The sequence below is a fragment of the Eleginops maclovinus genome, chromosome 13 (assembly GCF_036324505.1).
Source record: "Eleginops maclovinus isolate JMC-PN-2008 ecotype Puerto Natales chromosome 13, JC_Emac_rtc_rv5, whole genome shotgun sequence".
Classification (NCBI taxonomy): Eukaryota; Metazoa; Chordata; class Actinopteri; order Perciformes; family Eleginopidae; genus Eleginops; species Eleginops maclovinus.
Genome location: NC_086361.1, coordinates 17,443,904 through 17,456,735, shown reverse-complemented (window position 1 = coordinate 17,456,735; position 12,832 = coordinate 17,443,904).

Sequence of the window (12,832 nt, the reverse complement as noted above, 5' to 3'; positions counted from 1 at the left end):
TTCAAATTATTTCCCTTTCTAATTAAGTAGATGTTGATTGCACGATGTATGACTACAGCACAAATGTTATTCACATTGGTTCTCTGAAATCCTCACTTTTACAATACAATTATGTCTGCCTAGTTCTTGATATACTAGGAAAATGAAAGATTGCTTTACGGCCAGTGTCACTGCAAGGTTGCAATCTCTTTTCTGATGAAAGTAGCTAGCACTCACTCCAAAAGTTGCCAAGTGAAAGCATTCAATCATATGCATATTGGCCATATCATTACAAGGCCAACTGCATAAAGCTTGGTAGTCGTGTTGGTTGCAGCAGGGCTGAGGCTGCCTGCAAAAAGGCATTAGGAATTTAAAATGCATAAAAACTAACTATATGGAACTTCAAATCCCCAGTTGCTGTACATGGCTAAAGACTTATATTGAACAAACTGATCTCCTGATGTAAGGATGAAGCATATGGCTGTTTTTGGATGACCTAATTATACAGCATTATCTATCTGTGAAATCATAAGGGTGGAATTTAGATTTTTCTATCATTCTTCAACCTCTGAACAATATCCTCTTCACAATCTTGGCAGAGTGAAGTTATACTTGCAAAACATGTGTTACAGCCTGCTTGCTTTAGCTTTAAACATTTATTGGCTACTGAATCCCACTTGGTTTTTTTTTCATAGTGACTTCTATTGTGGGTTTTTTATTTTGGCTTGCAAGTGAGCTCAAAATGTTACTCTTTGTACAGTTGCACAGACATCAACTGGATGGCATTAAGTTAACACATTATGTTCAATGAATAATGCTTGTGTTGCTTTGGTTATAACAACTGATGAGTTTTCTTTATAGTTTTAATCCTAAACTAATACAATATAACAATTTCCTATTGATTCCACCATACAAACACCAAACCATAATAGGAATTTAACACTGGTAAGTTCATTCAAATATTCAATCAACTTGTCATCTGTGTTACATGCTGGTTACCATAGAAATGGCTCGGAGGCCCATTTTGCATGCAGGCAACATCTTGATTAATCTTGACGATGACAGTGCGACTCTTGATGTGGACGGCTCCACATTGATCCGTAATGAAGCCATTGAGCAGCATGACGAATGGAGGGGAAGGAAATGTGTGAGCACATGATTAATGAAATAATTAATTAAGTAATTGGATTGACTTAATTATTTATTTCTCAATCCTTGTAGTGAGAGAAAAGTTTGATTGCATATTCAAATTAGGGGGTGCAATGAGGTGAGCTGTGTTCTGCTTTTTGACTCTCAGTCAGTGCTGCTCATGTCAAAAGCATCGAGTGTATGTATCGTTCATTTAAGTCTTAGCCAAATAAACTCCTGTTATTACTTTCTTTCAGTACATTTCAGGGACGTTTAGAAGCAGATCCATGCATATGACAAAGTGAAAGTGGTTTCCAAAGTTTTGGGATGATTTGTTATTTAGATAATCAGATTAATGAACATCTGGGCAGCCCGTCCCATGAGCTCTTCAATTTGAGCCAAACACAATTGTTTCACTTTTTCACATTGTTAATAATACAGATGATTAACTATCTTAATGAAGAGTTAAGTCGGTGATCCTATTCCCATATGTGACTCCCAATGCGTCTGGAAATAGATTTTGTGATTCCACGTTGCCTTTTCCATCTGCTGCCTGCTGCTACGGGGTGTGTGGGATGTTTCCTGGACCTGCTGTCAGGACTGAAAGCTTTTCCAGGGAAAACATGCAGGAATTTTGGATCTTCTTTTAAGAAGCTGGCGTCCTCTTCCTCCATAAACTTATGCATATGTCAAACCTGGCATTAGAGCTGTAACTTCACATTGACTCAAATGGAAAGCTTTTTCAAATGTCCAATTACTCACATCATAAATACGCTCATATTGTGGTTGTTTGGGCTGTGGTTACGTTTATGGTTCTTACCAGTGGGTTCCTTTTGGTTGCATGCTTTGGATCTGGCATGCATGATTTTAATGAATGCATTGATTGGTTAAGAAACTCCTTCTCATTCTGCCTTTAAGGAAAGCCAACTAAAATGGCTTGTTATGGTAACACTGAAAGATTGTAATCAAGGTAAATCAAAAGGTTAATGACAGGCCACATGCCCATCCAACCAGACGTTCACACTTACTTTTTATCTAACTTCATGAAAAGTTACTTTTTCGTTGTCCTATTTAGACATTATTCACAAACATGCACATACCACTTTGTAAGCACACTCATCAACTGTTTGTGTGTTATCACAAACTTATGAGGTAACTGTGACCTGTAAAAAAACTGGACAGAGTGGTGTCATTCTTTGTTTATAACTCCTGAGTGATTGGTAATAAACATGCAGTATCCACTTACATTCCAGTCTTCAAATCTTTATAGGGTTCAGCACAAGATTTTAAATAGAAATTGCAACAGAAGGAGCAAAGAAAAATGTGATGAACCGATGTAATGTTAGTGTCCCTTAAGACCTATTAGTTACCTTTCATCCTGTAATGTTGTTGTAAATGGTACATGGACAGTTTTATATAGCGCTATACAGTCTTTACGACCCCTCAAAGCGCTTTAAATTCTACAAGTCATCATTCACCCTTTCACACCTAATTCATACACAGCAATGTACCACCTGCAAGCTACCATTCACACACCGTTGGCCATTCTTAACTCAAGGTTAAGTATCAAAGTATCGAACCCACAACCTTCCAATTGCATGAAGACTGTGAATGTAACTTGTTCAAGTCTTTGTACAGTATGTGTCTATTAGTCTGTGTTTGCTTATGAGCCTGTATGTGTATGTGTGTGTGTGTTTGATTATGAGCTTTTGTGTGCATGTGTTTATATGCAGCATGTGCAAGTCTCTGTCGTATTGGAGATTATTGTGCATCCATCAGTATGCCGTTAAGCAGTGGCCAGTGAGGATATGAAATTGCTCTCACTTTGGGGCTATCGCTGATCAATGCTCATAAACATTTAATGTCATAATCAGCCATCAGGCGGTACAATAACACATCAGCACTAACAGCTCTCGGTCTCGGACGGCAGGATGGCAACACATGCTCATACACACATGCATGCACAGGCCCTTCTTTAGTGTTACATCTCTGGTACATTAAGTATGTATATTTGATATGGAGGTGGAAACAACCTCTGCTCTGTACCACACACATTCTCAAGCACACACACATTAGATATCTTGCCTCACACACCATTAAACAAACTCACACCATCAACCATTTAGCCACTAAAATAATGTGTGTGCTCAGATGATGTTATGCTGTGGTCCGGGTGAGAGATGAAAGAGAGACAGGGGGAGATTGGTGGCGGGAGGAGGGAGGGTATCATCGGGGGAGGGCTTTACAAAGTAAGCCAATTTATACAAGGTATCCCGGCTCGAATTAGCAGCTAATGACTCTATTAGCTTTCATTTTTGCACCGAGGAGATTTGCCTGCATATATTAGGGCCTGATCATTGGCAAAGTGTCACGGCCAAAGGACAGTTTATAAATACAACAGCCAGGCCCTGTCAGCCGCACCGGGCGTTGATATAGACGTCTCTGCAGACTTTGTCGTTGAGCACAACAGACTTGTGCCAGTCAGACGGTGACAGGGGACCGTGGGGGTCCCGGGGGGAGCTCTCTCGCCGTCGTCCCTGAAAAGGTCAACTTGACGCGGGCACAGCCCATCGACCTGCCCCCCTGTCGGCTCCGTTGATAAAAATCAGATAAACTTAAGACCACTTATCGATCGAGGCTGCGGAGCCTTAGGCAAATGTTGGCAGAGCCCTCCTTCTCTTCCTCCTCATCCTCTTGTTCTGTGCATATCATTACACACAAGCAAATTAAGATGGGGAGGGACAGGGAGAGGAGAAGGATAGAGAAGAGATGAAAGAGGAAGGCAGGAGCTCTTGTTTCTCTGTGGAGAGGAGGTGGGATGTTATTAAGAGGTGAGAGGATGAGTAGTGGGAGAAGGGACAGTAAGATTAATCGCAGAAATTTGAGCAAAGACAGGGAAATTTCATTAACTATGAGAGCACTTGTTAGAGCTAAATGGTCAGTGAGAGGTGGGAGAGGGAGGAGGAAGTGGAGAGACGAGGGGATCTCTGAGGTGGGAAAAACACCGATTTAGAGAGAACATGCCCAAGCTGCTTGTGACTTCCTTTTTCACAGTTTAAAATAAAAACAGCACATATGATCTATTCCCTAATGCTTTGCTTTCCACATCTTTCCTTTCCGTTTGTGAGATAGTTACAGCAAAAAGGGGGTGAAGACACAACAGATGAGTGAAAGCGGCTGTGGGAAAGAATGAAGGCAGAAGGGGCCCTGCAGCAGGAAGGATACCGAGCCGAGCAAAAGGCCAGAAGTCAGTGAGAAAGTACCGACTGTTGTGGAGAGACAGAATTAGAGCAGGGGAGCTGCAAGGGAGACGTACAGAGGTGTAGCACATCTGGCCGTCAACACAGTCGCCTTAGTAATCAGACCACACATCCTCTCCAGTTTCACTCGCCGTCCTCCCTCACAACGTCTCTCTTGCCAGGCTGGGTGTCTGTCTGCTGGCCTCTGCACCCACACTATCTTTCACACTTCCTCCCTCCATCACTTCACCAGGCATCCCGACATCTACCCCTTTCTCCACAACACACACATACTGTATGCACTCACATACACACTCGCTCTGTCTCACTTTCTCTCTCAGGAGGACGAGTCATACAGCTCAGGGCAAGGAGGTGCTGATAAGGGGACAGGAGTGTGACGTGAGCAGGGGCCGATGGCCAAAGATAACACTTTGACTCGTGTGTGTGTGTGTTTTCTTGTGTGAGGCCCTTAGTCGTCAGGGTGTAAGTGGGAATGGTGAGGGTAACCCCGTTATCAGCTTTGTCTATGTCAGCACTTCCATCTGGTGTCGGCTCTCTTGCTAGTCAGTGTGTGTGTGTGTGTGTGTGTGCTTATGTGCGTTTGTGTGTGTGTGTGTGTGTGTGTGTGTGTGTGTGTGTGTGTGTGTGTGTGTGTGTGTGTGTGTCTGTGTGTCTGTGTGTGTGTCTGCTGGGCAATGGTTGTCTGGTGAGCAGGAAGTGCAGTCTGGGTCAGACTGGTGACACATGCAGCACAGCCTGTAGCGTCTGCCTCATTCTCTTATTTCCGTGTAGTGTGTATTTGTGTTTGTGTGCGTATGTGTGTGTGTGTGTGTGTGTGTGTGTGTGTGTGTGTGTGTGTGTGTGTGTGTGTGTGTGTGTGTGTGTGTGTGTGTGTGTAAAACAACATTAACCCCATGCAAAAGAAGAAGAATAGAAGTACTGTAAGTTATTTGTTTAAAGTTAAGCCTTCTTCTACATTACACATCACATCTACTTCTAGTGTCTCATTAACAGTGTTTTGCTAAAGTGTTAAAACAAGTAACATTAAAATCAATAATCAGAATAATGTGTGACACATAATGTTAAATAAATAAATTGCATAAGCAAAATAGGAACGTTAGCAGCATGTAAAAGGTGCCAAAAGAGATGAAGATGCTGTATGTTAGCAGCAGAGGAGGTGCGAGTGAGTTTGTGGAGGAGGCCATGGTCCACAGCTTTAGTCCTCTGCTGCCAACTATTGGCGGAAATGTGGAACAGCAGAAACTCAACCTGAATTTGAAGAGTCTCTTCTCAACACTGTCAGTTCCCTCTCAGTAAAACTTCAGCACTGTAAATAAACATGAGCATATTACTCAGTACTCTTAGTAAGAAACCAAAGTAAGAATTTCAAATGCAATGTACAAAGATGGTCCACGTTGCAAAACAGCTTTAGCTCTTATTAGTCTTGGTTTTAAATCTAGACGTAAAGCATCAGAGTTGATATGAGAACAATTTATCAAGAATGTATATGCCGAGAACCCGCAACTCTTTCCTCCAAATTCACAAAGTTTCCTAAAAATGTTATTCTGCTATATTAAAAACCATTTGTTACAGAGTTTAATGTTTAGAAATCTAAAGCTATTGCTCAAAGTGCACTTACGTCTGAGATTTAGAGATACAAGAGTCTTTTGTTTTGTACCCGCATGTAATGCAAATATTTCCTTTTGAGTATGCGGGAGAGTTTGCTGATAAGAGTGACTTTAACGTTTTTTAAATGTCACTTTTCCCACTTAAGCCTCAATTTGTCATGTTATAGTTGGTGGCTCTCTGCCAAAACATATTGCATCACAATCCAAGACGTATATCTGACCACAGGACCATACAGTCTAAGTATATCTTGCTTTGTATGGTAACAAACAAACACAATGATCATTGCTATTATCTTATCTGAAGCCTATTTTCACTGCACAACAACACACCTCTGATGAAACAAAAAAATCGACTTTGTCATTCCAAATGTATGTATATGATGCAGAAACATGATTCATATGGACAAATACTGATATAACTCATAGGAGATAGGTCATTATGATTACACAGAGTGCTCTCTGCTGGCCATTATCATTCAAGTGCATCTTTACACTGAAGGACACTGCAAACCCTGTTTGGCTCTCACACCATGGTACAATTTGTGGCTGTGTGTGTGTGTGTGTGTGTGTGTGTGTGTGTGTGTGTGTGTGTGTGTGTGTGTGTGTGTGTGTGTGTGTGTGTGTGTGTGTGTGTGTGTGTGTGTGTGTGTGTGTGTGTGTGTGTGTGGTGGAGAAACAACTTCTTGTTTGCAATCAACAGTGAGCAGGTGCACTAAATATTATATGTGACTTTTTAAGGACAGTCTGATCAACTGAGTAAAAGTGGAATAATTTGAAGCAACTGGATGTGAGTGTTTGTGTGTTCGTGTATGGCTGTGGGTACGTGTCTGTGTCTGTGTGTGTGGATCATGTGTGAGAGCTGAGTCTATTTCATCATAAGTTGCAGTGGACACTAAAAAATGCAAATAGGCTCAATAAAATATCTGTTATTTTTTCAAATCTAATATCGATGATTCAGTATGTAGCCTCTCAATAAAACGCTGCAGTAAATGGCTCGTAGATTTATCTTTAACCATAACCTGACTATAAGGTTAAGTGTTCCTAATAGTTATAAATGAGAGGCTGCCCGTTACTTTTGTTTATTGGCATGCTTTCTTTAGGTCCCCTCTCTGATTCCAGTAATATAACATGTCGCTCTCACCGCGCAGCAGAATGAGATTAGACTCTGACATGGGCCCCGCATCATCCGCCGACGAGTCCGCACAATGAACTCTTCACCCAGGCAAGGCACGGCGGCGAGACGACGCACGGAGGCTGAATATCCAAGCAGGAAGGCAGGCACAGCAGGCAGGCTGTCTGCGGCTGCGCGCTCCCTGCAGTTCCAGGCGCGCTCCTCTGCTCCTGCAACAATTACTCATTCAAGTCTGCCATCTACCGACGGGAAACACGCAATTGCACCATCACATGTGAGTCTGGTCTAGGGTATAGAACCACCGTTTTGTGGAGTAATACAAAGTGAATGGATAAAGTTTTTAAACTACATTTATGTTTTATTACATGACAGTATCCCCATAACATCCTTACAGCATTATTTGGGAAATAAGATACTGTATATTTGACATTTCTAAAAAGGAGCTATAGGATATATTTACATAGTGATCGCTGAAACTACAGCTGTTTATAATTTGATGTAATAGCCCAACATTAAGATTACTTCAGTGTCAGGCTACTCTGTACAATATACAATTCAATCAGATAGATAGATAGATAGATAGATAGATAGATAGATAGATGGATGGATGGATGGATGGATAGATAGATGGATAGATAGATAGATAAGATAGATAGATAGATAGATAGATAGATGATAGATAGATAGATAGATAGATAGACTCCATACACACTAACATACATAAATACATAGCCGACAGAAAGTGTTCGTACCGAACAGAAGGAGCTGCAGGAGTAGAAGAAACAGAGGGCTGTTTTATTGGACTGGTTTTATTGCTCTCACTCAGGACTCATATCCTGAGTTTAACAGGGCTAAAGGCAAAGTGTGTGTGTGTGTGTGTGTGTGTGTGTGTGTGTGTGTGTGTGTGTGTGTGTGTGTGTGTGTGTGTGTGTGTGTGTGTGTGTGTGTGTGTGTGTGTGTGTGTGTGTGTGTGTGTGTGCGTGTGTAAGAGAGTGGTTGGGGTTATTGCCTATAACTGAAGGTTGCACATGTAGGCCAAGGCCACATCGTTGGACTGAATTGAATGCAGTAATGTTGCACAAGATTGTGTTACTGTCTTCCTAATGTGATAACAGGAGGGTGATAACAGTTTATTTTGTGCCAGTATTTCACTCTATATTGATGTTGAAAATCACAGTAATCTGTAATTATTCACATTCATTGCTGCATAAAGCCGTTTTAAACTTCGATACAATGGAAATTAGAAAGTTGAAACATCCAAAGCGAAAATATTTAATGGATGACGAAATAACTCACACCTCATAATACAAGCTGCCAATCACCATCCCAAAATGTTTGACATGAGTTTTTCCACCAGTTCCAACATCACAATATTTACAGATCTGGTTAATAGTGTGAGGGAAAGTGTTTCCCAGATGGCCTCAGATGCATCTTTGCGCTGGATCATTTTACAGTTTGTTTATAATGCAAGCAAACAAAAGATTCCTCTCAGGTTATTGAATCCCTATGAGAAAGGATACAATCACTTTGGAGATGGAGTTACAGAAAATCGTTGCATTGTTTCATCCTGATATGGCTCTGCAGTAATGAAGGTTGTGTAAGCAGGGAGTGGTGCAGAGTTTGTACTCTGCATAGCCTTTGGGAATTGCTGAGTAAACATGAGCTAGAGTTTTAATGCTCTCTAATGGCCATTTGTTATCTTTTACATTCCTTTTTAATGGATTCGAAACTTTTTATGGTGTTTGAAATTTAAATGTAGGGTCAATCCTCTGCCTATATTTTCTCTGAATATTGCTGCTTTCAAGAGGTCAAAGAGCACACGGGAAATACCTTTGCACTGAGCTTGTTAGAAAGGTAGTTGTAAATCATTTCAGACAAAAAGTCTCACTATATTTTAGCTTTCTAGATTTGTGTTTCATGTTCGCAGCCATGAAACAAACTGAACAGCGTGTCAGGTTTGCAGACATATGCATGCTGCTGATCATTGTTTACAGAGGCTTCTTCCTCTGGGATAGTTTACATAGAGAGCAAACACTGCGGTGTCAAAACCCTTAAAGCTGAAGTTTGATTGATGTCATCCCACTATGGGAATCTCTCATTTTTACTTCCCCTTTTACCAGGGCAAATGAAAGGAAGCTTAATTATGCACATTTAAAATGTGTTTCTTTAAATCAAGCTTTGACATGATTTCTGTGTTGATAGGACACATGCAAACATTATTGTATCTATTTCCTAACAATTTAACATGTAAGCTATCTTTATCCTCATTTTTTTCACATCAGACATCTTGATTTGCTGGAGTAGAAAAGCACAGTTGTTAATTACCATTAATGTTAGCTCTGTTTCATTCAAGTGTCCCTGTTACACGTGTGCACGGTAGTGTGACAGCGAGTCAGAATGCACAATGCCAAGCCCCTGAAACTGACCGATGCAAATAGAAATGATTATGCTCACCTGTGCTTTTCTGTGAAAGAATAACTACCAAGAGAAAGAAATGAGAAATAACAGATTGAAGAATACTAGAAGTAAATCTGGAAGAAATACATTATCCATTATATTTTTATCTATTACCAAAATCACTCTCAAAGTAACAACATTTAAATATATTGGCAATGTACGTCATAAGAAGATATAGATACAGATGTGTAAAGAGGCATGGTTACATTACCTTAAAAAGGGATTTTGAGCATCTACTGGGAATGTACTGCAGTTTGTCCTGTAGATGGCAGTAGCAGACAACCAGTGACTGCCTCACTCGTCCACCTGACAGGAAGGTGGCTTCTATTGATCATATTCCTAACACAAGGTAATGGTGCCCTCATGTCACATTTTGGATGCCTAAACCTTAACACAGAAACCTGGAGATCACATGTATAACGCTTCTACACTAAATGAACACTGTAACGTTTTTATAATCGAGAAAAAACTGATTAGGTCTGCTTTTAAAGGGATGCATCAGCGAGTTCTCATAAACCTCATTATCCAAACATATAGGGACCTTAAGAAACTCACAAAAGTGCACTACTCAAGCAAAGCCAATTTCTGAAGTGAGTACAAAGTGTTTACTTGGAGAAGGCTAAATGTATCGTTGTTTGATTATCACATTACTGGGACCTGCTTGTATATCAATTCATCTCTGCCTCGCTTTGTGTTTCAAATTGATTCCATCTAATTCTATTACAAGCTGCTAAACCTGCATCCGAGATCATCTACACATAAAACCATAATTGACAATCTTCATATTAGGGCGGGTTAAATGCAACGTGGAGGCGCGCTTCGGGCAGACTATAATTAATATGAACTGTTTACGGCGTCGACGGGGCCACGTTGCTTAATGGTGTTGTTTATTGTGTTGCAGGAGCCCTGCGTTTCCGGTGCATCAATCCTCGTGTCAGTGCCTGGGCCCCGGTGTCGCTGAGGAGTGATGGCCGTGCGGTGATTATAACGGAATAAAAGGACGTAATGAAGTGCTTTCCGCCCCGTTATTCTCGTGTGCCCGGCCGCTGTCAGCCACCTCCACGCTGCCTTGATGCTCCACTCCTCCCCCTCTCCACTCCATCTCTCCAACACTGTTTCAGCCGGCTGCCTGTTGTGTCTTTTCTTCCTTCATAAGGTTCATATATAGTTTAATCATTTAAAATGTTAATAACTTGTCAAGGGGCACAGCTGTGTGTGTGTCATTTACAATAAGGCGTTCCTTGTGGATTCTGTTAATATTAACATGTCTTTGTGTGTTTGCCATGTTTCTATATTTGATGTGTGAATAACATCAACACACTATAACACTGTGTGTGTGTGTGTGTGTGTGTGTGTGTGTGTGTGTGTGTGTGTGTGTGTGTGTGTGTGTGTGTGTGTGTGTGTGTGTGTGTGTGTGTGTGTGCACATGAGGGAGATAGGGAGAGAGAGAGAGAGGGAGAGAGACTAATGGAACAGGTTGGTGGTGATTAATTGAAGAAATAGAGAGTTGATTGTAGTAATTAAACAAAACAAGGTAAAGCAAACGACTGTGCTGCCATCTGGGCCCGCAGGCTGAGAGCACATGCATTTACCCACTGCCAAGCACACCATTTATTTACCCATATAAAGATGCTAGGGGACCGGCTGGGGCTCACTGTGCTTGTTTGTGTATGTGTGTGTGAGCATTTTTGTCAGAGAGAAAAATAATTGTATTCATCACATGGGAATGTGTGTACGTGCACGTGTAAACTAATGTTTTGTTTCCAAAAAGAGAGAATGACTACTTTGGTCCCTCAAATGGCCATGCTTGATGTGTGTGTGTGCAAATGTGTTTTGTGTGTGTTGTATGTTTATATTACATTTGCATCTGTGATGGTAGAGACATTCATCCAGTGTCACTCTGCTGATCATCTGTGCTGCTTTGGTGGATAAACATCACAATCAAGTGATGCTGCGACGGAGAGTGAATGTGCAGAGATGCATAACAGAGACATGAATGGCACTAGATTAATTAACACACACATATCCAAACACACGCACATGGCCAGATAAACTCCAATGCTTTTACTCTCACACACATACACAAACCAAGCAGACATCTTCACACTCCCAGGCTGTGTGTTATTTTGAAAACCAGTCAACCATCAGCTAAATCTGGTCTCTTCATTTTGCCGGGCGCTTCAGAGAGAAAGCTGTGAGAGGTGGTGTGCGCGTATGAAATTGCTTACATTATATGCTGCAATGTTTTTCCAATGGGCTGGAACATATTAAGCTGAAAATGAATAGCAGGTCTTCTCGACACCATGTTGAGCGGTGGATAAGCCTTCACTTCCCCTTCTCGAGTGCTCCATCATAACGACAGCTGTCACTTTTATAGCCTGTGTATGCGTCTGCTTGTGTGCATATACTGTGTTTGTACCATATGTTTGAATGCAACTGCAAGCATGTGTGCCTTTTTGTGAGTGTGTGTAACTGCTACTATAAAGCTGTGTGCAGTGGCCTTCTGTAGCAGGTCAGCTGTTGAGACAAAGGATCTCCTCTGCCTGACTCCCCCTGAAAAAAAATACATGCCCATCTATTTGTTTTAGAGTCGGTTTTACAAAGCCCAAAGATGTTCAAATGATGCGCATACAGATGATTATCATAAATATGACATCTTTTATATGCCCCAGCAGGTACAGAGTGAATGCATCTGAGCATATGCATGTGGGGTGTGTGTGTGTTTGGATACGTTTGGAGTCTATGTGTGTTCACATATGCATATTTATGCCTGTGTGTGCTAGTGTGTGTGTGTGTGTGTGTGTGTGTGTGCGCGTGTGTTTGTGTGTGTGTCAGACGGTGGCTCATTGGTATGCTGAGTGTCTCCGGTTCCCCTGTGGTGCTGGGTGGGATAGGAAGCATCTGTCACCTCTGCAGAGATCCAGCATGCTGCCGACTTAACCCTTAAAGCACTGCATCACCTGAGGGCTGCTATCTGAGAGATTGAGAGGCAGAGAGAGAGAGAGAGGGGGGGGGGAGAGAGAGAGAGAGAGAGAGAGAGAGAGAGAGAGAGAGAGGGGGGGAGAGTGAGAGAGAGAGAGAGAGAGAGAGAGAGAGAGAGAGAGAGAGAGGGGGGAGAGTGAGAGAGAGTGAGAGAGAGAGAGAGAGAGAGAGAAGATATATTTCTATTGGCAGAGCCACCCAGATGGGCGGGTCTCTTGTCAGAATTTTCCCTTGATTGGTAAATTTAAGGGAGGAGCTAATGCAGACTGACATGGCCTATCCTAGCA